Consider the following 26,640-nt stretch of genomic DNA (forward strand, 5'->3'; position numbering starts at 1 on the left):
GGTTGAGAGTCATTGCTTCCCTAATAGCCAACTTTATACTTCATTCCCCAAATTAAATTTGAAATTTGGTGAGTTTGGTCATTCATGTTAATTTGATTAATTATGGAAATTGGTTGATGAGATTAGTTAAAAATCCGTTCAGGGTTGATGAAATTAGTTGAAATTGGTGGATGTTTGTGAAATTTTTGGAAATTTTTTGTGGGATGTTGGTTTATCAAATGTGTTTGACAGGTTGTGTATAAGGGTAAGTCGTTCATTTTTGTTTTGTTGATGTTATATTATTGAGTTATGAATGATTTGTGTTGATGAAATCATTGTTAATCTTATGAATTAAGTTGATATAACTTAAGTCATGAAGGTTTGTTCATTGTAGATGTAGTGTTATGAAAACTTCTTAACATGTTGTGTTAATGGTATACATTGTTGAATTTCGTTGTGACCTCCAACAACATCAAAGCCTGAAGACTCAAGCAGCTCAATGGGCACCACCTCGCAAGCTAAAGACTATCCAGTTGTCATGCAGTTCCTACCTTACAGCTAAGTTTTCATTTGTTTCACTCTTTTTTCAATGAGGAATTCAAAAGTAATTTATAGCTTGGCTTGACTGCTTGCTTATAACAACTAATCACTCCTGCACTTCAAAAGAAGAACACGCCCTTCTTAGGGACTTATCACAGGAATTGCACCCTCTGGTAACTAATCATGCTCTTCGGTGCGAAAAGGTAAACCAATTCCTTGACACCCACATGGGTTTGCTCTCCAACGCGAGAGGATAAACTATACACTCCAAATATCCAGACATGGATGAGTCTGGCTGCCCTAGTGTAACTAAGTGCATAATGGCTTACGCTGGGATTCCTAGAAGTAGCCATAATGGTCTTTTTCAAGACTTAGCTAACTAAAGGATTTTGGGTCTCTTGGCCTAATCCGTAGGGAATATGGCCTTAGAGATGGAGGAGGCACATTACACAATACGTGTTATGGACGGCTACCCTAGAACCTTAAAGCTGCTACCAATTGCACTAAGGTAGCCTACGGTTTCCAGAAGATTACCTATGGTTTGCCCTTCGAGTAGTCAGTTGCACTAAACTTATACAACCGCACGTTTTTATGATAGATTAAACAAGTTAGCATGCATATACGAAGTTTTATCCACTGTCAACATGCTATGCAGCTAATAAGCTTCACCTCTGCTAAAGCACAGAATGATCTTTTAAGATCTACACTAATTCTTAAAGTGTTGTTATACTTGCTCTGCAACCCACAAAATTGACATAAAAGCAAGAAGTTATCTCGGACCATTGCTTAGGAAATTCCATATAACCGCATACTTATAATACGAAAAGCTAGTGAATTTCATAACCCAAAAATCTTTAGTATGTTGTGATGCAGGCCACGCAGCTCAAAAGATTGAAGAAAGCCAAGGTTAATAGCCAAGTGGTCACACGGACTTGTCTACTTCTGTATGTAAGGTATCTGGCTGCCAACCCTATGGCTAGCAACTTTGTAGAAGTTCTACACCAACACCTATGGTTGCATAGGCTACGCAGGCTTGTTTGCTTATAGAAAAGTCACATGCGGGGTGCTGGTCTAATGGTCAAAGGTTGAGCATAAACAAAAGAAGCGAAGATGAAGAAAATAGAATGAAGCAAGTTTATTAAATTTTCTAGCAAAATTGATAAACGACTAGCAAAGGCCGAAGGAGTTCAAGCGAAGCTAAAAGCAACAAGGAAAACAAAAAAGAAATCGAACATCATCCAGCGCCTCACCCCCGGCTACCCTAGCCTGGGCATCAACTTCTCCAACTACTTCACCAATGGAAACCTCAAAAGTAAAGGAAAGCAAGTATTCCAGAGAAATATAAAAGGTCTCGAAGTCATTCCCAGCAAACTTAAAGTCAGATAGCCTACCAAAGAGATCATCAACATACCCAGCTTGTAAAAATCGGCTTGACTCTAAATAAGAGAAGCCTTGAGCCTAGCTTGAGCTCTTCAACTGCTCATTCTCCTCGAGCAGACCAACACGAACGTGCTGCAACTCATCCACTTCCTTCTTCAGACTTCCGTTGATCTTCAGTGCACCTTGGAGTTCCAATACTTGGGGTTCAAGCCTATTGACAATCTTTTTAAAGTTGATCATTTGATTATATGCAGTAATTAACTCTTCATCCTTTACATAAGTAGCAGAACGAAGCCAAGAAACGGCACACTCTAGATCTTGAATCTAAGGTATGTAACATTCAATCTCCTTCTCAGCATTTTCATACTTAACTTGGATTGCGTCAAGCCTAGTCTTCAAATCAATGATCTCTTGGCGAGCGGTCTCAAGCTGCAGAAAAGTGGGGCAGAGATATTAGATCCCTTCAAAGCGACGAGCTCATATTCAAACCTCTTGATCTTCTCGGTAGAGGAATAAGCTTTAGTTGTCATAGTCTTTGCTCCTCATTGGCAACCTTGGTATTCTCTTGGTCAAGGAGCATAAACTCGGCTACCAAAATCGTCATTTTTTGCATCACAGCAAGCAGAGCAATCTTCTATATTCGATCATATGCTTCGCAAATGGACTTAGGCAAACAAACCCTTTAACGTCATTAACAAACTTGGCACATGCATCCATGTCTTCAAGCAGATCTGGTTTCAAGAGCTCACAAATCTCAGCAGCCTCCCTAGAAGCAGGCTTGGTGGATTTCTCACAACTGCCCACGCGAGCAGTCTCCTCTTTCTCAGTAGGCGAATCAGTCTCAGCAACGAAGGGACTAGGTTTTGGCACCACTTTAGCAGTGGAGTCCACCTTATCGCTCATTATAGTGGTAAGCCTCTCCGAAAGTAAACCAGACTTAGCTCCCGACAGACACATTGGCACGAGTTTCAGCACTTGGAGAACAACATAACCTCTACGTTGAGCAATCCTGTTAGCAATCGTATAAGCCACCTTCAGCATGGCAGATGTCACCGGCTCAAATCTAGCAGCCCCATCTTTCATCCCCTTGGAAGTCAAATCAATCACAAGCTTATACAGGATGGGAAATAAATGATTCATTTGGCATAGAGCACATAAATTATTAGAAGATATATTTATGTGCTGAAATAAAGAGGGTGGTTTAATACATATTGGCTGATCACTTTACTTCCAATATGTTTTATGGATGATGCAGATCAATTTGCCAGTGCATTTACTGAATCATTGGGATAAAATGAATGATTATAATCAATCAGAAGAACTTCATAACAGCCATTAGTAGCTCCTAATAATGGCCATGGCGTTTTGGACGTTTTTTGGCTGATTAGATGACTTTGTTTATGTAATTTTCAGTTTTAGGTGTTTTTATGTTTACGGCCTTTTTAATTTCTAAATGTAAGTTACAAAATGGTTATAAAAACCATTTCTTTCTGTAAGATGGAGGAGTTGAACATTTTAGATGGTGAATGAAGATTCTCAGAATCTTTCTCTGTTTTAGTTTTGTGCTTTTCTCTTTGTGAGATTGTTCTACTTTGTTCTTTTGGTTGTCTACGTTGTAGGCTAGTACTAGAGACAGAGTTTTGGGGGTTTTAGGTCTCTCCTCGCACTAAGAGATAGTGGACCATATATATCAGTTTTCCTTTTCGTTTTATTTCGTTTTTATCCGCTGCGCCCTACATTAGTTGGTATCAATAGCGTCAGCTCGATCTAAGGGTGACGCTATATTCAGCATGTCGTAGATGCCATTATATGAAGATCTTAATCTGGACCTTCCTCCAATATTTGATCATTGCTTGGATAGTTCATGTCCAATATGTTGTGAAAATTATTCAGGTGATTGTCTTATAAATCTTGATCTTCCTCTCGAGTTTGATCGTTCTCCATATGGTACTTATCATGTTTGCTGTCAAAGTTCTTGTGTGGTTCAACGAAATGTTGATATGGAATCTTATCTAATTATTAAAAATGTTGATTACAAAGAATTTTTGAAGTTGGAGTTTCATGATTTAATGAGTTCATTGGAAACTTCGGGATATGTTGATTTAATTGGGGTTGATGTCTTCTACTTCAGAATTTCCAAAGTTTTGGTTGACATTATAAATCAAATGAAAGAGAATGTCAAGGTTGCAAGGTATGCTATTAAGGGTGCTTTTCACACTTCAACAATCAATATTAAATGCTACAAATATCTATTTGTTTGGACCGGCAGAGTTCAATTTTATCGCTCCAAATCAATTGATGATCCGAATTCGAGAACGAATTCTCTCCAGCCCCATGAGAATGATGCAGGTCAAGGACTAAAGGCGTTATTACATAAAATTACTGGCAGTTGGAGTCTAAGTTTTATAATATAATGCATGCATTTTTAGAGTTATAATGTACGTATCTAGCTTTAAATTTGTGGCTTATGGAATTCCTAGGTTCATGACATTTTATGAAATCATTTAGTTTTTTAGGAGTTATATTGTAAGCCTTTATTTTTTTATCCCTTTTCATATTTTTTACTTTAAGTTGTAAGCCTATAAATACTTTTATTTGTAAAGAACAATGGGAGAGGTTGTTTGAATTATAATATTGATATTTGAGTTGTAAACTCATTTTTATGTGCCTTTCTCTTGTTTAAGAGTCTACTGCTTTGTTCTTTCTAGTTCTACATTGTAGGCTGGTACTAGAACCAAAGTTTATAGGGTTTTCAGGCCTCTCCTCGCACTAGGAGATAGTGGACCCTACCTATCAATCCTATCTATCATTTTATTTTGTTGTGGTATATGTCATTATAATTTTATGTATGGTGATGTTGTTGAGGATCCTACAATTGATGACGAAACTGGTGGCCAAGAGTTTTTTTTGGTAGGTTGGAGTAGATAATTAAGAGTTGTATTTGAATTCTATCAAGGATATTCATGATGGCAACAATCTGCCTTTTGAATTCAAAATTTAACACAATAGAAAACAAATGAACATAATCGTTTTGACAGAGGTGGTGAAATCTTTTGCTGAGTTTCAATTCTACGATCCAGTTTGGTTGGATTTCATACATGCTTCCACCAACAAGAGGTTGAGTGAAAGGATTGATTTGTTAAAAGTCTTAAATATTGATGCATTATGTCCATATCCTGATGCTATAGTTCAATTCCAAGAGATGGCTAACCTCTGTATATTCTATGCAAACAATCTGTTTGTAAGTTTGAAGAAGAAAACAAAGCATGGCAACCCAGAATGGTTGTAGCACTTCACGACTTGGGTTCATGGTCTTACAAACAAAACTCAAGGAAGAGTTTTCTTCGAGAAGGGAAGAATGATGTAGGATGAGAAATAAATGATTCATTTGGCATGGAGCACATAAATTAATGGAAGATAAATTTATGTGCTGGAATAAAGATGGTGGTTTAATACATATTGTCTGATCAGTTTACTTCCATGACGTTTTATGGATGATGCAGATCAGTTCGCCAGTGCATTTATTGAATCATTGGGATAAAATGAATAACTATAACCAATCAGAAGAACTTAATAACAGCCATTAGTAGCTCCTAATAATGGCCAGGGCATTTTGGACGTTGTTTGGCTGATTGGATTACTTTGTTTATGTAATTTCCAGTTTTAGGTGTTTTTATGTTTATTGCATTTTTAATTTCTGAATGTAAGTTACAAAATGGTTATAAAAACCATTTCTTTCTGTAAGATGGAGGAGTTGAACGTTTTAGATGGTGAATGAAAATTCTCAGAGTGTTTCTCTATTTAAGTTTTGTGCTTTTCTCTTTTTGAGATTGTTCTACTTTGTTCTTCTAGTTGTCTACATTGTAGGCTGGTACTAGAGACGGGGTTTTGGGGTTTTCAGGTCTCTCCTCGCACTAGGAGATAGTGGACCTTATATATCAGTTTTCCTTTTCATTTTATTTCATTTTTATCCGATGCGCCCTGCATCACCAGCCTATCGGCAGCAGGCAAACCCTTACGAGCAATGAAGGAAGTCTTCAACATTTTTCTCAACCGGCATCTCTTAAGAAGGTGAGGAAGATCTCTTCTTTCCACCTTTATTCATAATTGGCTCCACGACAACAATTGGATGAGCCAATACCTCTGCCTTGATCCGTTTTATCTCCTCTCTTGGGGGCAGCCCACCTTTCTCCTAACAAAAAGGACTAAGTAGCCAACGCCATTCATGATACTCAGAGCGGATACCTAAAGCAACATGCACTTTCTTCATGTCTGGAGAAGTCTTGGGAGTTGAGCCGAATTCCAAATCTACGTAAACAGAAAAGGACAAACAATGAATAAGAGAGCAACTCAGCAAAAATACAAAGCAACCTAGAGACTAAGCAGCCTATTTACTGGAAATGAAAATTGTCGAAACACACAGCTCAGGAGAAGAATCAGACTTCCACTCTCCACTTATCTCCAAAGTCTCATTGGCCCAGCCATGATCTTCCTTGCTTGAATGATTGAAGAGCCTATGACGAGATTGCAGCTCCCCAACTCCTTCAACGTGGCCTGTATCAAAGAAGTACCAGAATTCGTTGATGGTTAAATCCAAGTCAAAGAACTGGCTTAGATTGAGGAACCCCACCATCACAAGAATCGCATTTAGAGAACATTGAGCGGGGCCACACTTCATGGAGCAAAGCACTTCTTGGAAGAAATGTGGCATGGGAAAATTAAATCTCAACACGAAGTAGTAGGGGTGAAACTTGATGGCTCTCCAAGCCCTACTACGTGGCTCAAGGCTACTACCTTCCTTGACACGTTTCACACGCACTCCCGACATAATGGCAAGCCTATATGCCTCAAGAAAGTCTTTAGACGAGTCATTAGAGCTAATTTTGAAGTGAGCAGCCTTGAAATAACCCACCTTGCTCAAAGACCTGCCTTAACGATACAACGACGGTACATCATCGTCACTTTTGTGACCGAAAGAAAACATACTCGAAGAAATTCTACAAAGGCCCAAGGAAAATTCGTTAGACAATTACATCAAGCACCATGGCCCAAAATCCAAGCCACGACCCAAATTGTAAAAGCCCAGCAACCGCGTTAGTCCTCACGGCCTGGTCCAACTCCTTCACGACCCATATCAATTGGAGGAGGGCTAGCGCCCTTAGGCCTCCCTCTCTCATTCTTTTGCATGGGCCAAAGCCTAACCATTCGCAACCAGCCCAAAAAGGTGGCCCGAACCTTATTTCCTTTCTCCAACTCGTGCCACCAGCCCTCGACCCAAGCTGAGCCGCCACCACACCAAGCCAATGAGGCAACCCTACGGCAGCAACTATGCCGAAGCTTTCTAGCCACCTTTTCACACCTTCTCAACCCCCGTCAAGCCAAATTCCAATCCCTGAAGCTCCCAAAAATTAAGAAGACAAGGAAAATTAAATTTTTCTTACCTTGGTGCAGCATGAAGATGAAGAAAGCAACGGAAGACGGTCTTTTGCACGAGAAAGTGTAGAAGATTGCTAGGGGAAGGGAAACAAATATCCTCTAGCTTTCTCTCTCTTGCAAGGTAAAATAAATTGTTGTCTGAAGTTGATTTAATCATCTACTGAAGATAGACTAAAATAGAATTTAGAAGTGATTTATTTCTCTTTCCTAGAAGGATCTAATTTCCAATTAAAGAGGGAATCTACATCAAAATAGGAAACAATCCTATGTTTCCTAAAGTAAGAGAAGATCTCTACACCTGCTGTCATTTCCTACAACCAGCCCAACAGGTGTAGGGGCATTTGTGGAGCCAAAAATAATCAAGAAAATTATGGAGGCGGCACGTGGACTTTTGGGTGAAAAAGATAAAATTACCCTCGAGGCACACCAGGATTCCCACGCGCATGCAGCGAACAATAATGGCTCAATCAAGGAAGAGTCAAAGGTGATCAAAATGGTATCTATTGAAAACCCTCTTATCACTCCTCATCAAAATCATCACTCAAAAGGTAACTCCCAATTATCCTATTTAAATTAGGATTGATTACCAAGTTAATTCCAAGATATTATTTCACATAATATCTTGCAATTAACCTCATAAAACGAGCATAAGTGGCCAGTCCCTATTCTCCAAATAAGGCCAGCCATACCCCTATATATAGTCTCGTTTCACCACCAAAAAGAAAAGTTAATTCTCTCCCTAAAATTCCCTAAACACTTTCTCTCTCAAATTCTAAATTTGGCATCGGAGACTCTTCGGCCAAAGCAAGCCCCTCCCCCCCCCCCCATTCATCGTGGGCGCATAAGGCTATTGGCCTTAATCTTAGGTGTTATTATTTTGCAGGTGCGTTTTCGTTAAAGGAGAAAACGGTGGAAATTTGCATCCACAATTCTCTCATGAACTTGATGTTTGTCAAAGCCATTAGAATCTTGATGTGAAGTCTAAAATAATCAGAATTAGGAGTTACAAGCATCTTAATGTTCCTCAAAGCCACAAGTAAAGGCATCATCCATTACATAGAATTTAACTTCAACAAGGAATTTAATAAAAAACCTAATACCAACAAAGTAATTTTCCTCCTTTTTCTCTCCTTCATACGATAAGGATGAGGAAGAAGATAGACTTCAGATTGCTAGCAGCCCTATTGTGATGAGGCTAAGTCTTCATCCAGAATTTGGAAAAACAAAAAAAATTGACAATAGCCTTGTTGTGATCGCCCGACGACAAGCAAAGTGTGAAAAAGCTTTCAATTGTTTAAGACTTCCTGAAAAATGTGCTTAAGTGAAGGAAAAGGCATATGAACTTTTCAATTGGGTAGAAGGAAAAGGCATGATTAATTAGTAGAATAGTGGCGAAAAATGACAGTATAATGGAAGTCGGAAGATATAACAGAGTTAAAAGGACATCCTTTATTTTGTGACTTATCAGCTTTTCCAGGTATGAATAAGTGAGCAAATGACAAACTGTCAAAATTTAATAGGTTGGGAACACCACCTGCCTTGCTGAGGTGTATGTTCATGTCACTCCCAAAAATTTATCTCCTTCTACAGATTCAAACAGAACAAAAATTCGTAATTTCAGTGCCCGCCTAGACCACTTAGGCCCCCGCCTAATGTCTTTCCCAATTTACCTTCCAACTTGGGCTTAATCCCGGTGAATGACCACCGCGTGGCTCCTAGGTGCTATCTAGGCCTATTTTTAGAACACTGTGTAACATCCCACATCGCTCAGGGGAGTGGATCTTTTAAGCCTTATATGTATATTCCCATCTATACCTAGCACGAGGCCTTTTGGGAACTCACTGTCTTCGGGTTCCATCGAAACTCCAAAGTTAAGCGAGTTGGAGCGAGAACATTCCCAAGATGGGTAACCCATTGGGAAGTTCTCGTGTGAGTTCCCAAAAACAAAATCGTGAGGGCGTGGTCAAGGCCCAAAGCAGACAATATTGTGCTACGGTGGAGTCGAGTCCGAGATGTGGTGAGGGCTCGGGCCGAGATGTGACAATTTGGTATCAGAGCCAATTCTTGCCCGGAAGTGTGCTAACAAACACATTGGGCCCCTAAGCGGGGTGGATTGTAACATCCCACATCGCCCAGGGGAGTGGATCCTGTAAGCCTTATATGTATATTCCTCTCTCTACCTAGCACGAGCCCTTTTGGGAACTTACTAGCTTCGGGTTCCATCGGAACTCCGAAGTTAAGCGAGTTTCGGCAAGAGCATTCCCAGGATGGGTGACCCATTAGGAAGTTCTCGTATGAGTTCCCAGAAACAAAACCGTGAGGGCGTGGTGGAGGCCCAGGGTGGGATGTGACAACTGCTTGTAAGTGAGAGACCTTAAATTTGATTTTTGCCAAAGGCGAATTTGAACCATATTATTGCTAACACATTGTGAGACTAAGCGCACTCCCTCTCCTAACTCCTACCTTCCTGGTCACATGTATTTCTTTAGAAGTCCCGAAAACTCTAATGCACGGGATTATATCACCTAAAAGATATCTTAAGAGCCATTTAATATTATAGTTTAGTGGTATTCCCTTTCACTGGTAAGTGAGAGGTTTTAGGTTCGATTCTCGCCCAAGGAGAATTGGAACCACATTATTGATAGCCCATTATGAGGCTTAACCACTCTTCCAATCCTTTAGTGTAGATAATATCATTTATTAAAAATAAAAAAATAAAAAATAAAAAACCTTTAGAGCATCTTAAAAGGAGAGTCAAATTTTTTTTTGTGCTTTGCCTATTAGGCTTACTTATTTCTTCATTTTATTTCATTTACTAATTATTTTATTATTAAATTCAGAGCACTTAATTTCTTAAGTAACAAAAAATAAGAGAATTATTATTGACATTCCAAAAATCTCATTTTGCACTCCAAAAATCTCTAATTTGAAGACTGAATCAGAGGAAAATTGTAAACAGAGATTGTAATCTACAAATTTACTTTGTACACGTGTTCTCGTTTCATTCGATACAGAATTTTCGTGTTTACATATTTGGCACGCCCTCACATTCCCCGACCCGGAATGTCCACTAGGACCCCGAATCGAGCCGTGCTAGCTGACACCTACTCACATACTCAACAATTTGACACGACCAGTGGGACCTCTCTGCCTCTCATCTCTGTCTTCAAATCCGCAGCCAAAAAAAAAAAAAAAAAAAAAAAAAAACATAAATGGCATCAAGGAAAGATCAAGTTGTTTCTGCGACCAACGCGAAATCCCGCATCAAACACTACCCTTGCCGCACCCTTGAGGTGAAGATCACCCATATGTTGTTTTCAAGCTCAAAACTTGAAGCAATCGTTTAACCATTCGTCTGAGATCAAGTCATCGCGACCCTTGGATCAACAATCACGCATCTACATCAAATTTGAAGACTAAATCAGTGGAAAATTATAAACAGAGATTTTAACCTACAAATTCAAATCAATAAAAAATTACTTTGTACACGTGTTCTCATTTCATTCGATACAGAATTTTCGTGTATACAAGACCATTGCTCAAACTCTTACCCAACGAAATGAAGTTATTCGTCAGGGGAAATTTAGTTTGCCGGAAAATAAAATCGTCAGGTAAAGGTGCGTTGAGCACTTGGACCATACGAAAATATCTTACTCAGCAACGTCGTTTCGTCGCCCCACACCAAATTAAATACTATTAAAAACTTAACCTGACAAAACCTTTGTCGGGTAACCTTTTAAAACCAAAAAAATCAAAAATAAAAATTTGCTCGACAGATACATTCATCGGCCTAACCTTTTGAAATTTTTTACAATATTCGGTATTAATACAATATTTAGTGTCAATAATTTATTTAATTTTAGTTAATTAATCTAAAAGGCTAAAATTAATCACAACTTTTTAAAAATTATTTAATTAACATTCAAAATAAAATGGCTCGTACAATTATTTTAAAAAAAAAAAAAAAAAAAAAAAAAAAAAACTCAACTAATTAACCTGAACTACTTTGGTGGCTGCTGAGGTGGCTAGGGGAATGGCGCTTCAAGGTTGTTTGAGGGTATATACAAACAAGTGTGATGTTCGGATTGTGGAAACTAGTTTCGTACAATGTGTATCTCGTCAAAACAATATATTCAACAAACACTTATAGTTTATTATATACTTCCTTTAAGTAGAACATAAACTTTTGTTGTATCCACTAGTGTAAATATTTAGACTGATGATAGGGTATGTTCATTTTATTCTTCTAGGATCGAGGAGCATATTTGTTAAAAAAAAAAAAATCAATAAAATTGGAGCTAAAATGACCGTACAAATCATGATTATTCGTTTCTAACTATCGAATGATTTCATCCTGTCACCTAATCCCGGAATGTTTACTTTTGGTAATTTTTGGCTTATCAGATCTCGTAGTGTATAAGTTTGATGTACGGTTGGATCATGGAAATTAGTTTCATAGAATGTGTATCCCGTCAAAACAATAGATTCAACAAACACAGAGTTTTTCTATACTTCCTTTGAGTAGAACGTATTGTTATTGTAAATATTTTAAATTGATGATCGGGTTTGTTCATTGTATTCTTCCAGGGTCGACTTGTGTATTTCTGAAAGAATCATCAAAATCGGAGCTAAAATGACATTAAATCGTGATTATTCACTTCTAACAATCGAAGGATTTCGTCTTGTTACCTAATCTCCAAACATATGTTTTTGGTATTTTTGGCGTAACAAATCTTGAAGTCTTTACAAACAAGTTCGACGATTAGATCGTGGACTAGTTTTGTAGAATGTCAAAACATCGAAAGAATTTAATATGTCAACCCTACCACTCACTTTGAGCGACGGATATATCCACTTACTCGATGAAACAAAACCCTAAACAATCGAGCAAGATTTTACACACTACGCATCATTTTTTTCCTTTGAAGCCAAGTGTTTTTCTGACAAAAGGCTTCTTGCTTGACCAAATGTCTCAATCGCTTAAAGTCTCTGACAAAATACTAAACATTGATAATTTTTGCCTGACTAACTGGAATTTTTGTGGGGTAAAACCACTTGATCTGAGGAATTGGGTTCGTTGGACAAAAATTTGTAGGACAAATAGTGACTTTTAAGATGCCAAATCTTATTGCTTTCGACATTTAACATGTAGTTTCAAGCGCAGTGGAGATGCTATGAATATGTCATTATCATAGGGGCGATATGACTTATGTTTCTCGTCTGATGTTTTGGTTGTACAACTTACTAAATTTAATGAATATGGAGCGAAAATATGAATATCAACTTGCAAATTATGTCTAAGTGCATGTAGAAAATAGATAAATCACAAAGAAAATTTATCCCTCGTAATCTCTACAAAAATGGTAGGATTGAAAAGAACAAGTTTTCTTCACGACTTCTTTATCTTATACGTTCACTTGGACAAAATATGCATATTAACATCCATATTTTCTTTTCAATATTCATTGAATCTAGTGGATTGGCAAGCCACGCCAATATCAAACATTAAATGAGTCCATACAATATAAAAAATAATCTAATTTTTTTCTCTTGTCAAGAGGGATTCCAAATTCGAATGAAACCTAATTAAATTGAAATAGTACATGGGTGCATAGTTTATAGTTTCAAAATTTAGTACAACCATTATTAAGACAATTTATTGAGATACCTCCTTTGTAAAGAACCATCTATCCTAGTTCTATCTTTCATTGGATTGATGAGATTCTGATGTGGCATTTGTTTTATCTATCTCTGTCTCACGTGACTACCCACATGGCTTAAACCATATCCAACCGAGGGCTAGCTAGAGGGCTCGTTTTAACCCTCTGGCCCTCCAAGATATTAATATTTTAATGAACAGTACATGGCCATATTTGCCTCTGTCTCCAACCGAAGGTCAAAGGGCCATAGGGCTCATTTTAGCCCTGTCACAAAAAACCGTCTCCAACCAAGGGCCAAAGGGCCAAACATAATTTATTATTTAAATTTAAAAACTACAACAACTTAAATTCAAATCCAACAACAACTTAAATTTAAAACCTACAACTTATATTTAAAAACTACAACCTAAATTTAAAAATGACGAATTAAATTTAAAAACTACAAATAAAATTCAAAAACAACATTAACTTGAATTTAAAAACTACAACAACTTAAATTTAATATCCATAATCAACATCATCTTCATCATCCACCATTGTAGGAGTATAGTCAAAGGTAAACAACTGCCGCCGGGTCATAATTTCTTTTTCTTTTTTTCTATCAAAATAGGCCTTACTCATTGGAGTGTAATTCGAAGTGTTCCTTTCCATATTCTTATCATCCATCTCTTCTTGTATTTGTTTGGCCCGTTCTTCATGCCTACCTTTCCTTTCTTCCGCCTTAAGGGCATTTTGCTCCGCCATTAATCACAATGAGGCCGCCACTTCATGTTGAGCGGCGTAATCATCATTTGCCTTGCCCTTTTCCTTCAACATTCGCTCCTTATTTCGTCCCATAGCCCTAGGTATGGAACCTTCACCTGAAGAAGGATTTTCTACCCTTGTTTGTTGAATGGCCGAAGATCTATCTTCATCCATATCTGCAGCTGATGATGCAGTTCCAAACACTAGCGTAGGAGCTCTATGCGGTGGATCTTCAAATAACACCCACCCTTTACAAATTTCCCAACAACTCTTAAACTGAAAGAGTTTCGAGCTGCTCTCCATATACAATTCCTCCGCTTGGCGTACCTAGAAAAAAATTAAAGGAAATTAATTTTTGAAATTAAATGTAAAATAATTAAATATTTAAAATAAATTGTGAAAACACTTACTTCGTCATAGTAATTAGCGTCGATTTCATGTCACTAACAATGCTTGATGCCATTTCTTCAAACTTGGTTGAAGATGTTTCTTCCATCTTGAAGAACAACTCTCGTGGTTTCAAATATTCACTGGAGTGGTGCCTTCATAGAACTCTAAGTATTTTTTGGACACACGAGTCCGAACGCCGTCATTTGTTTAACAATTCCCCCTCACACTATCTTCCGACACCCATCTATAAGCCTTGCAAAGAGCTTCATCTTCTTTTCGGGTCCAAGCCCTACCTTTCATTGTAGACGAGGCCATTTGAAAATTATTGAAAAATTTAAAGGACAAATTTTTGAAAGAGGAAAGAAAATATGAGAATTGCATGGTGTAGGTGAAAATATTGTAAGGAATGGTGAATGAATGGTTTAGGTGTTTATAGGGAAAAAAAATTAGAATTTTTGAGAATTTAAAAAAAAAAAAAAAGGCCAAAAAACATAAATAAAAAAAAAATTTGAATCCAACGGTAACTAGCGCCAACTAGTCGTTGGATTCAAATTTCTTTTTAAGCATTCATGTCGGTTATAACTGACAAGATTAATGTTTTTTTGGCCAGCCTAGGGTTGGCTGGCTGGCTGTATGTCCTTTGGCCCTTTCAGATTCCGTGGGGCCCTCTCAGATTCCACGAGCCCTCTAGCCTGGCCATCGGTTGGAGACGATTTTCGGGCTATTTTCGGCCCTCTGGACCCTTCAATTGAAGATGGCCTTATGAACCAATCGATGTTGTACATGACCTATCGAATGACATATGCAATTGGGAGTGACAAACTTTTCCCCTTCTGTCAACCATTGGAAGAATCAAAATCATCAGAGTCTATGCACTTCTATAGGAAAGAAATTCTTTCCGGATCTTTTCTATCAAGATTACTGGATTAAGTGATTAGGGCTTTTGAAATTTCATCCAACAGCTAAAAATTGTTATAACTTCTAAGATATCAAAACAGATAAACCGTTGGATGAAATTTGAAAGTTTGGATCATTTGATCCGATGACCTTGGTTGGAGATGATCACTTTCCACTTCGATATATATATGACCTTTCATCTATCACAAACAAACATAAGATACCACCACAGATTTTCTATTACCCTAGTACCTTTACTTCCCGATCTTCGTTTCTAAATCCTATAGGTAGCGAAAATTGTGAGTTCCACATCTTCTTGTTCTCTTTTATGGCTCACAACCACATGATACTGATTTCCAATATGGCCAAGCTTTTTGCATCCCACGAAGTAAAAACCACCATAGTCACCACTCCTCTAAGCGCCTTAACATTCTCCAAAGCCACCTAATCGAGCAAATTCTGTACCAACAGTGTCCTAGTTGAAATCAAAACCATTAAGTTTCCTTTTATAAAAGCCGGTTTGCCAGAAGGGTGTGAGAATCTTGACCTACTCCCCTCACCAGAATTAGCCAGCAACTTCTTCAAAGCAACAAGCTTTCTCCAAGAACCGCTTGAGCAGCTTATGATTGAAGAAAACCCTAGTTACCTTGTGGCAGACATGTTTTTTCCTTGGGCAACAGATGCTGCTACGAAGTTCGATATTCCGAGGCTGGTTTTTCATGGCACTAGTTTCCTTGCCTTGGCGGCATCTGATATTGTTAGAGAGTATGAGCCTTTCAAGAATACTTCATTGGATTCCGAACCTTTCGTGATTCCAGATTTTCCTAGTGGGATTACGATGACAACAACCTAAGTGCCTGATTTTATCAAGGAAAATATGGAAAACGATTTGATCCGGTTACTCAAATGGGCTAAGGAATCTGAGCAAACGAGCTATGGAATTGCTGTGAACAGTTTCTATGAGCTCGAAACGGTTTATGCTGATTATTACATAAACGTTTTGGGGAGGAAGGCTTGGCATATAGGCCCTGTTTCGATATGCAATGGAAGCAATGAAAAAAAAGGACTTAGAGGAAAAGTAGCTTCTATCAACGAGCACAATTGATTGAAGTGGCTTGATTCAAAAGAACCCAATTCAGTTGTTTATGTATGTTTTGGAACCGTGGCTAAATTCAATGCCTCTCAGCTTAAGGAGATTGCAAAGGGGCTTGACGCTTCTGGGTAGGACTTCATTTGGGTTGTGAGGAGAGGACAAGATGATGACGTGGAGAAAGAGGACTAGTTGCCAGAAGGGTTTAAGGATATGATGGAAGGGAAAAGACTAATAGTAAGAGGGTGGGTTGATAACTTATATATTTCATACATTTATACCATCCATTCCTAGTCCCTTTATGATATTTTTTTAGTTAAAATAGTTGCATTTTACCCTCTTTTGTGTTAGTGTGTAGCTAATCGTATTTTGGAGCTCAATTGAGGACAAATAAGGCAAAATGGTGCTAAAAGTGGAAAATTGAATAAGGATACTTTATACGCACACAAATTAAACCCTCTTTTCGTCAAATTATAGTATATGTATAAGTAGGGATCGTTCTGGACCGGGGATTAGGAGGGATTGTTAATCACTTGGATTTGACTCAAAAACGTAAAAACGTAATAATAAACACTAAACTAGACTCAAAGAATGTAAAACTAAACTTTAAAACACTAAGACAAACCAAAGACTCAAAATGCTTTTAAAAACACAAACTAAAATGATTTCTAACTAAACTGACATTAAAGTAAAGGGGGATTTAAGTTTATACGAAAATTGAAATAACGAAACAAGTTAAATAAACTAGACAGAATGTAAATATGGAATTGATGAAATAGAATGGATGAATGCTAGCTAAGGGGTTCATCTCCATACATGTTATACTTGCATAATAAAACGATTTCCAATTGCATTTCAATAAATCATTAATTCTCAACACTCCAAGTTAATTAGGTCCGCTTAAATTAACCGTCAAGTTTTCCTTAAGTTAATGAATTGGATGATTGCATACGACAACCCAAAGCATTCCTCACAAGTTCCCTACATGAATTGCATAATAGAGATACAAGCAAGAATCATTAAGTTCTTTGAAAACTATAAGTGTTGACGAGGCATTCGTTACTATGATTGCATGAAACTTATGCCAAGAATTCGTTTAACGCGATTGTTTATAAGCAACCTCCACTACTTGTGAATATAAGTTCATAACGATTAGGTGAAATTCACTTATATTCTAGCGTCAAATTCATGCATGAAAATTAAGTGTGCACTCTCAATAAACATACATAAATAGGTTATCAATAAAACAGTTAAACAAATTGAATTCACAACTTATGAAACGTAATTAGAAGTAATCAAATCAAAATGCAAGCATAAACATATATTTCGAATCACCCCCTAGCTAAAGGGGGGTTTAGTTCCTCATACAAAACAAAGAGAATTGAAATTAAACATTGAAATCAAAGAAACGCCTAAACATTCCAACAACTCAAACTTGAATTGTATGAACGTTTAGGCTCTCTTCTCTTCCTCTTTATTGTAGCATAAGGTCTAGGGATAATTGGTTTGGGGGATGAAAGTGTGGAATGGAAGAGGAGTGGTGGAGAAGTGGAAGGGGAATGGAAAAATGGTGTTTGGATTATAAGGGGAGAGATGGGAAGCTCACGGCTAGGGAAGGGAGAATGTGTTTGTAACGTGTTGTGTATGAAATGAGATGTCCATGAATGAATGAATGCAAGGGTATTTATAGGAGTAGTGGAGGGAACATATGGCTATGTCATTTGTAGGTGAAGTAGGTGGATGTTGTAGGTGAAGTAGGTGGATGTTGTAGGTGAAGTGGATGTTGTAGGTGAAGTAGGTGGATGTTGTAGGTGAAGTAGGTGGATGTTGTAGGTGAAGTGGATGTTGTAGGTGAAGTAGGTGGATGTTATGTTAAGTGATAAGTGATAAGTGATATGATATGTGGTTATGATATGATAAGTGGTTAAGTGGTGATGATAAGTGATAAGTGATTAAGTGATATGATATGTGGTGATGATAAGTGATAAGTGCATGTGGGTTAACTAATGAAGGAAATGCATGTGCAATGACAATGTGTTAGAATGGATGTGTGTTATGCATGGCATGATTGGGATTAGGAAAGGTTTAAATGTCCTAAAACTAAAGAGAACAAGGTTCCAACACTTTGGCTCCAATTAGGTCTTCAATTTCGTGCAACACTTTGGCTTCAAGCATAAGCTATCCGTCCTTAGCCCAAAAGTGCTCCAAAAGTCTCCAAAATGCATCTTTTTGCTCCTTTAGCCCTTTGGACCTACAAACACACGAAAATAGCTTAAAGTACTAAAATAACTAAAGAAACATAACGTAAATGTACAAGAACAAGCCATTTAAGTCGCATAAATATGCTCCTATCAATACTAATGTAGACAAATAATTAAAAGTGGAAACTGAATATGGTGATGAATATGGCTGTTTATAAGACCAATAACAACAAAAAAACGTTGGAATTAAATGCCCAATTACTAGGATGTATTGGCAATCTGTAACAGCCTCTTTAACCTTATAAAACTGAAAGTTCCAACCACTTTTACATAAGCTTCCCCTTGGGGACACCCATAGCTCTCTTTCTTATCTTTCTTTGGCTTTTCTTCCAGAAACAAAATCCTTTCTCCATTCACCATCCGCAGCCACCAAAGAAACCACGCAGCCGCACTGTTCTTAGAGAAGTTCAACATCAGAATTGCTTCAATGGGGTTATATATTCTGTAATCATGTTGTGTAATTAAGTTCATAGTTGGGGATTTCGATGTAGCCTTGCAAACCTACTCTATGTTATTAAGTTAAAGTATTCAAATTACCAATCTGTGTTCTTGTTTCATTCACTGATTTTATAGTATAATTTGTTTGTTAATCTTAATGTTTGATCACCATTAGGGCTGCTTATGAATTATTTGATCAAGGTTATAGTACACATCATGCTTAATCTTGGTGGACATGTGAATGAATGAAGAAACTGTTATGCATACATCTTGCCATGTGATTTCTTTGGTTCTTTGAAGTTTTCTTGATCTTAATGGATTCTTACTTACTAATCTAAGTTGAACATCACAAATAGGTTGCATATTAGTACTTGATCACAACCACACATCAAATGGATGATCATAAATAAGTAAAATGAACCCTAGTTGGAGATTGGAGAGTTGAATACATTTGACTTAATTTTCATGGAATTGACTTGTAATGGTGAAATTGGTATCCCTAGTTCCATTTGCATTGTTTCTGAATCATTCTATTATTCATATTTACATTCTCTTGCATCTTAAGTTACTTTACTTCTCAAATCAAAATCAAAACTCAATTTGTTAGTTTCATTGTTTAGTTAAGGTTCACATAAAGCTAGTAATTTGTAGAGGTCTGATCAGTCCCTGTGGTTCGACACCCTTACTTGTGCCATTATACTATCCTTATATTTGCACTTAAATGAACAAAACATGGGCCCCGCTGGTTCTGATTCTTGATCATGAGGTTATTGGCAGGTTTGTGACTCACTGTGGGTGGAACTCGACGTTGGAAGGGATTACGGCCGGGCTGTCGATGGTGACGTGGCCGGTGTCAGCGGAGTAGTTTTACAACGAGAAGTTGGTGACTCAAGTGCTGAAGATTGGTGTTGGAGTTGGCACTCAGAAATGGGTTAGAGTTTTGGGGGATAACATGAAGAAGGAAGCCGTTGAGAAAGCTGTGAGGAGGATTATGGTGGGTGAGGAAGTAGAGGAAATGAGAAGTAGAGCTAGGGAACTTTCAGAGCAGGCAAAGAGGGCTATTGAGAAAGGAGGATCATCGCATTTTGATTTGAATGCTTTAATTGAAGAGTTGAGCTCTTGTGGTTAAAATGTTGGAGCACACATTCGGATAATACGTTACTCGATGAGTATTTTGGAGTAACAATTGTTTTGGGTACAATCTAAGCACGAAGTCACAATGATCCATGTTGAGGAGACGAACTAAAAGTTTAATGCTTGTCTTTTAGCCCAAGACAAAACCTTGGCGGTACCTTTATTTATCTGGTGTTCTATTTCTTTACTCCGCTATTTTGACTCGTCATATGATGAGAATTATAGATATAAGAAAATACAGTACATGTGTTTACGAGAACAGAATTTCGCATAATATGACCTGCATGTACTTTAACATAAACACCTAAGCATGAGTCATGACATTGGTTGTGATCACACAAGAGAAGCTTAGAAAATGATTTTCTATCTTTTTCTTGGTCTCCCCTCAAATAAGTCAGATCATCTTACAAAAAGTTATCGAGCATCTTTCTTTAGAAGGCGATCAAGGACTTTTGTACTCACTGTGCCGTAAAGCTTTTCACCAGTCTTCAAGCTAAATACTTTTCTATTTAATAGGCCTAAGTCTAGCTTGTCGGACTACACTCTATGAGCTTCGAGTATACCTGATATTCGTATCATGTTTTTTGTTTTTGTGTTGTTTTCGTGGCATACCAGATATTTTAACGAGTCGTGATGTGTAACACCCATTAAAAATAAACAGGTAATATTACTCGATCCAAAATTGACCCCTTAATATTATCAGGTAATATAACTTGATCCGTTACCCGTTAAAGAAAATATATTTTAAATCAATAAATAATGAACATGAAAAATATAATTTCACAAAAAAAAATGAAAAGCATAATACTAAATTAGTATATGCATATTACTTTGTCGCATAAATATTACTTTAAAACATTAAAAAAAAACATTTATCTTTCAAGTATTACATACCCCAAAATAAGAGTCTAATGAAAAAACATTAGTACATTACTACAAAATACTAAATGTTCAAGGATATGCAAAATGAAGGGAGCTGCATTTCAAGGTTGAGGATAAAATCACAAACTTTATATATGCTTTCACATTTTTCAAACTTATATATTAATGATCATGAATTTTATTTATTTTGAATTCCCTTAAATATACTATTCATGAGGGTTTGTATGTTTCTAAAATTTCAAATGGCAATGTACTAATCCTCAAAGCGTAGAGGGCGATCACGAGCGTTTGCCTATTTTTTCACATCATTTGTACTTTTAAATTAATTAATATAATTTTTTCAATATATTTAGCATTTTTAAATTACCTGATATTTTTATTTTTAACGTGTTTTATAATTTTCTATCTCACTCTTTGCTTGTAGTATACTATAAAAATAAATAAATAAAACTTAAAATTTTAAATTTATATAAAATAATAATACAATAATATATATTTGATATACATTAGATACATTATTTCTATACTAAAATCCAAACTCAGGTACTGTTCACGGACAGTAAAATGGCAAAAATAGCATCGGTTTGGTTTATTCCCTGGCGTTTTTTCACTTTGCTGCACAGTTAAAGGGCGGATTTGCCCTCCTTTGCCATGCGTGTTCTTCGCGGACCACAACGTTTCTCTTCTGGAATTTTCTTTTCATTTCTGTCTCTCTCTCAGAAACCCTTTTGTTTCTCTCAAACCTCTCTTTGCCTTGCTCTCCGATCTCCACTTCTCTATGTGTCTTGCTTTCTTCCAGAAAACGCTCAAGTTAGTCAAATTTGTTTAGATCTTTTCGTTGGGGGTTACAAACGGCAACGCTCTCTTGCTGAAAAATAGCGAATTTGGTCTCGATTTGAAGAAAATTTGAAGCGCTTAAAAGATCGCTTCTCCTGTTGCCGATTTGATTTGGGAAATTGTCTGCTTTGAATGTTATGTGCTTGGGAGTGTAAATTTGGATTTTAAATGGGTTTTTTGTTCAAATTTTTTGGTTGTGATTTTGGGAATTTTGTTTATAGCTTCGGATTCTGGGTGATGATGGTTAATTTGGTTTTGTTTTCGATTTCAGAGGATCGGGTTTTTCGAATTTGTGACTTTCCTTTGAAGCCTGCGAAGACCTCTGTGTTTAAGGTGAGTGGTTTTGAAATTCCATTGTTTTGATTCTACTTGCAGCCTGAGGTGGTCTGAAATTTCCAAGCTTTTTGATTAATCTTAAGCCAGATTAGTTAACTATAATTAAATTAATTTTTCTTTTTCCGGTTATATAGCAGAAGTAGATAAAGTTAAGAAAGAACAATTGTGGCTTAAAGTCTTCGTATTTGAAAGTTGAATCTCAGCCTTTGAAAGGCTTTGTGAACGTGTCCTCGCGTGTGCGGCAGACCTTCATAGCAATTTGGGGTGAGTCTTCATTATCCAGTACATGTTGCTGTGTTTCAGTTTGTTCATTTTCTTTCAAGCCCTGTGTTGGTCGCTCTCCAATCTTCTCATCTTTTTCAAGCCCTGTGTTTCAGTTTGTTCATTTACTCTTTGTATATTGTGGAGGTTGAATTTTGTATATTGTGAAGGTTGAATCTGGGCAAATCCATTTTTTCTGATTATTTATTAGTTTGAGTAGCTTTGCAACAATTTGATACTGTTGGAAATCTATTGCATAAATCGAATACAAAGCTTGCTGCTAGCTTTTATGAAGAAGCAGTTCGATCATTAGTCTCAATCAAACGTAAGCTTCAAATGGTGAATTTTAAGATTGAACAAAATTAAATTTCTGTATTAAAAGTCAGTGAGCATTATTAGTTTGTTCTGATGATATGATGGTATCATGCTTTGCAGATTATATCTTAAGCAAGCTCCATCAAGCACTTTATTTTTTTTATTTAGATGATGAGGTCGACTGAGCAAAATATAAAATTAAAGAAACCAACATGTTTACTATAGACAAGTATCGACAGGTGAAGCTTTCCGATTGTTTGCAAATAGGATCGGTAATCAGTTACTGCATGTGAAGATATAGCTGAGAGATTAGTTTTTATGATGAATTGTTTTCTGTTGAACATCCATTGTGATTACTCTACAGATTGACTTCTTTCCCAATGAGAAAGTGTTTTCCCTAAGGTATCAGAAGGCTAGGATGGACAAACTGTAATAAGATATTCTTAAGTGAATACGATGTGCCATTAAACCGGATGAAGCTTATGGTCTTATATTGTTTTTTGACAATGTTGTGGTAAGTTTCTATAACACTTAAAAGAGATCTAATTTTGTAACAATTATTTTTTCTGGCAAGGGTAAAATTTTATTTTAAGAAGATAAAAAATTAAAATTAGAATGAAAATTCTAATTATTACATATTACAATAATTTATTTATATCTATAGAACAAGGATAAATAATTATACCAAAAACAGTATTTGGTATGGATCATAAAGCCCATAACTAAAACTATTTATTGTAATTCAGTTATTTAGAATCATTAACCAATTTGTTTTCTAACTAATTGTTTGTCTTCCATTCCCATATCTATTTATTTAATCATATTCTTAGATCATGTAGGAAAACTAGCAAGGATCAATGATGCTGCTTTCTAAATAGTTACCCTTCTTGTCACAAACCAAACCATTGGGATAATAACATTGCATGTAACATTCTTTCCAAGCAATCCATATGTCGACATTGGTAAGCATTGTTTTTCTATTTGTACTTTATTATACATTTGTTCACATTATTTTCATCAACAATTTGTTATTATGAAAGAATTAGCTTCATTTTTTTTTGCAAGTTGGTATTTCCAATTTGGTAGATATACTATATTCAGACATTTGAACACAGTCGACCATCCATACACAGTTTTCAAATTATACTTTCCGTTTTGGGATTTCTTTGTCAAACCCCTTGGAACTTTGTGTGTAAAATTTCGTGTTCCTTCCTTTTAGCTGATAGAATTAGGCTCAAGCTTTATTGCCTTTCGATTATATTCAATCATGTTAGGCTTTACTATTGTTTCCATTTTCAGAAGAATTAAGTATTGGTTAGGCTTATCTCCATAAGACCGTAAGCTAACTAAAACCAAAGACACAAAGCGCAGTAAAAAAAAAGAAAAATTGATTAAATAATTATTAAAGAACAATACTCATTTGGCATTGGGAAATCCTAAGGGATAATTGAGGAAAAGCTCCTTTACGAAGATAAGAAAGAATTTTTGACAATAGAAATCAACCGATAGTGTCTGTCTTTTAAAGCTCTTATTTTCATAACCATTTAGGGTTGTTCTATCTTTAATCAGCTCATTTTCCTCATGCGAATCGCGGAAGCTACATCGGAATTTCTTTTATATAATTTACATCTCATAAGAAATGCTAGAAAATTGACTGGTAATTAACAATATTACCATTTAGATGATTTCAGTTGTTCTTATTGAAACTATTTAATTGAATTCTACTATTTAGAGAGAAACATGTAAATTGTTATATGTAATTCTGAGAAGGGAGATATAATGACATTACTATGTTTTTAGTTTGATTCAACAATGCAATCTGTTATCTTCCTTTGCAGTTACTTTTATTTCAAGATATTGCAGTCTTCTTTCAATCCCACAGGTCAGCGTATTCAATATGTACCTATACTCTCTCAAATGCTCTTACACAATCAATTGGTTGGAAATCTGTTTGTTTTCTGTTCTAGCATTTTTCACCTTTATCAAGGTATGCTTATTAGGTTTACACATGCTTTAAATACAATTCTCAAATACTCTAAATCTAAGTTATCCTAATAATCTTAACATAGATCTGAAACTCTTTTGTGCAGAAAGGAAATACCTCTTCACAACCAACTCAATCAAAGTAAACTTTTACTGCTTTTAAAAACATTATCTCAACTATCAACTCAAGTAAGTTCTCAGTTTTCAACCATTAGACCACATAACATTACACTAGCCTTCATGCACTTGCATGAGCGCGTGCAGAAAACATTTTTTGAATCACAGCGTGTTATGCGCGACTTACACATTTTAAATGTATTTATATGCGTAAATTGACAAAGTAAATGAATAATTTATGATCATGCTAGAAGAAACCCATCATAAACCAATTAAAGCAGTTGAATTCACGTAATAAAATCGGTCTTTATAAAATTTACATTAAGAATAGAGAAAATAATATTTAATAAACTGATTGAATCACATTTTGCAAGCCCATTTTGAGGTTAAGCCCACCTCTTCCAACTTAGTGTGGATAATATTGTTTGTTAAAAAAAAAAAAATCATTTAACAACTAATTTAATCACATTATTATTCGCATGTGAAAGATTTTTTTTATAACAGGTATTACACATCTCTTAAGAAGTTTTGAACGTGTTTAAAAATAGAGAAAATAATGTTGAATGAACAGCTGATTGAATCATATTATTGTTAGCCTATTATGAGGTACTAATTAAAAACAAGTTCAACAAAATTAATTATTTACAAAACAATGTTCAAATTACGAAAATGCCCCTGCATTATTTGAATCACAGCATGTCAAGTGTGATTTACATTTTTTAAATGTATTTATATGCGTAAAGTGACGAAAGAAAAGTCAAATATTTGAAGTGTCACATCCCGACCAAGGGTCCATCACATCCCGGGCCCACTTCACCACCGTAACACGATATTGTCCACTTTGGGCCCCAACTACGCCCTCAGGGTTTTGTTTCTAGGAACTCACACGAGAACTTCCCAGTGGGTCAACCATCATGGGAGTGCTCTTGCGCGCTAGTCGCTTAACTTCGGAGTTCCCATGGAACTCGAAGTCAGTAAGCTCTCAAAAGGCCTCGTACTAAGTAAGGATGAGAATATACATATAAGGATCACTTCCTTGGGCGATGTGGGATCTTACAATTCACCTCCCTTAGGGGCTCGATGCCCTCGTCGGCACACCACAGGGTTAGGTTCTAATACCAAATTGTCACATACCGCCCTAGGGCCTACCACATCCCGGGCCCGCTCCATCATCGTAGCATGATATTATCCGCTTTGGGCCCCGACAATGCCCTTGCGGTTTTGTTTCTAGGAACTCACACGAGAACTTCCCAGTGGGTCACCCTGTAAACACGAAAAAGTTCCTGCAACAAGAAACAAGAATACGTGTACAAAATATATTTTATGTTTAATGATTTTGGGGTTACAATCTCTTTGTAATTTGATCCTCTGATTCTATCTTCGTAGGGTGTAGGTTTGTGGATGAGCTGTTGATCCAAAGGGCCGTCGGGGCTTGATCTAGGGATGAACAGTTGATGAACGGATCTTCGAGGGCTTTTGAGCTTGATCTTGAATACTGGGTGTATGGATTTCTTCAAGGGGGCCGTCGGAGCTTGATCTTGAGGGTTGATGGATGAGCGGATCTTCAAGGGCTTTTGGGCCTAATCTTGAAGACTGAGTGGATGTGTGGATTTGTTGAGGTTGTTGATCCAAAGGGCCGTTGGGGCTTGATCTTAGGACGAACGGATGATGAACACTTTCTTCAAGGGGCCGTCGGGGCTTGATCTTGAGTCGGCGGAAGTTCTTCAAGGGCCGTTGGGGCTTGACCTTGAAGGAGGATTTGACGAAGAACGAAGAGTGTTTTCTTGATCCTTCAGGATTTGCTTGAGAGCTTTAGAGTTTCAAGGCTTCAAGGTTTTGGTGTGATGTAAATTCCCTTCTTTCTTTCTTCTTCTTCCTTTCCCCCCTCCCCTCTTAAATGAATGCCTTGGCCTCCTATTTATAGAATTCCAAAACTTGATTTTTGGATTTAAATAATCAG

General features: G+C 36.7%; 1 long non-coding RNA gene and 1 pseudogene across 2 annotated transcripts; both read left to right on the forward strand.

The window, feature by feature from the left end:
- Nucleotides 1-15,171: 15,171 nt before the first annotated feature.
- LOC137728157 (scopoletin glucosyltransferase-like) lies at nt 15,172-19,944 on the forward strand (annotated as a pseudogene).
- A 1,603-nt stretch (nt 19,945-21,547) lies between these two features.
- On the forward strand, nt 21,548-25,925 carry LOC137729255 (uncharacterized). 2 transcript variants are annotated; one of them, XR_011067980.1, is made up of 3 exons: nt 21,548-22,001; nt 22,139-23,542; nt 24,419-25,925. It is a non-coding gene; the product is annotated as an uncharacterized lncRNA (long non-coding RNA). The 2 variants fall into 2 exon arrangements; XR_011067981.1 differs by having other exon boundaries at nt 22,139-22,268.
- The last annotated feature ends 715 nt before the right edge of the window (nt 25,926-26,640 follow it).

This window comes from Pyrus communis, chromosome 3 (genome assembly GCF_963583255.1).
Source record: "Pyrus communis chromosome 3, drPyrComm1.1, whole genome shotgun sequence".
NCBI lineage: Eukaryota > Viridiplantae > Streptophyta > Magnoliopsida > Rosales > Rosaceae > Pyrus > Pyrus communis.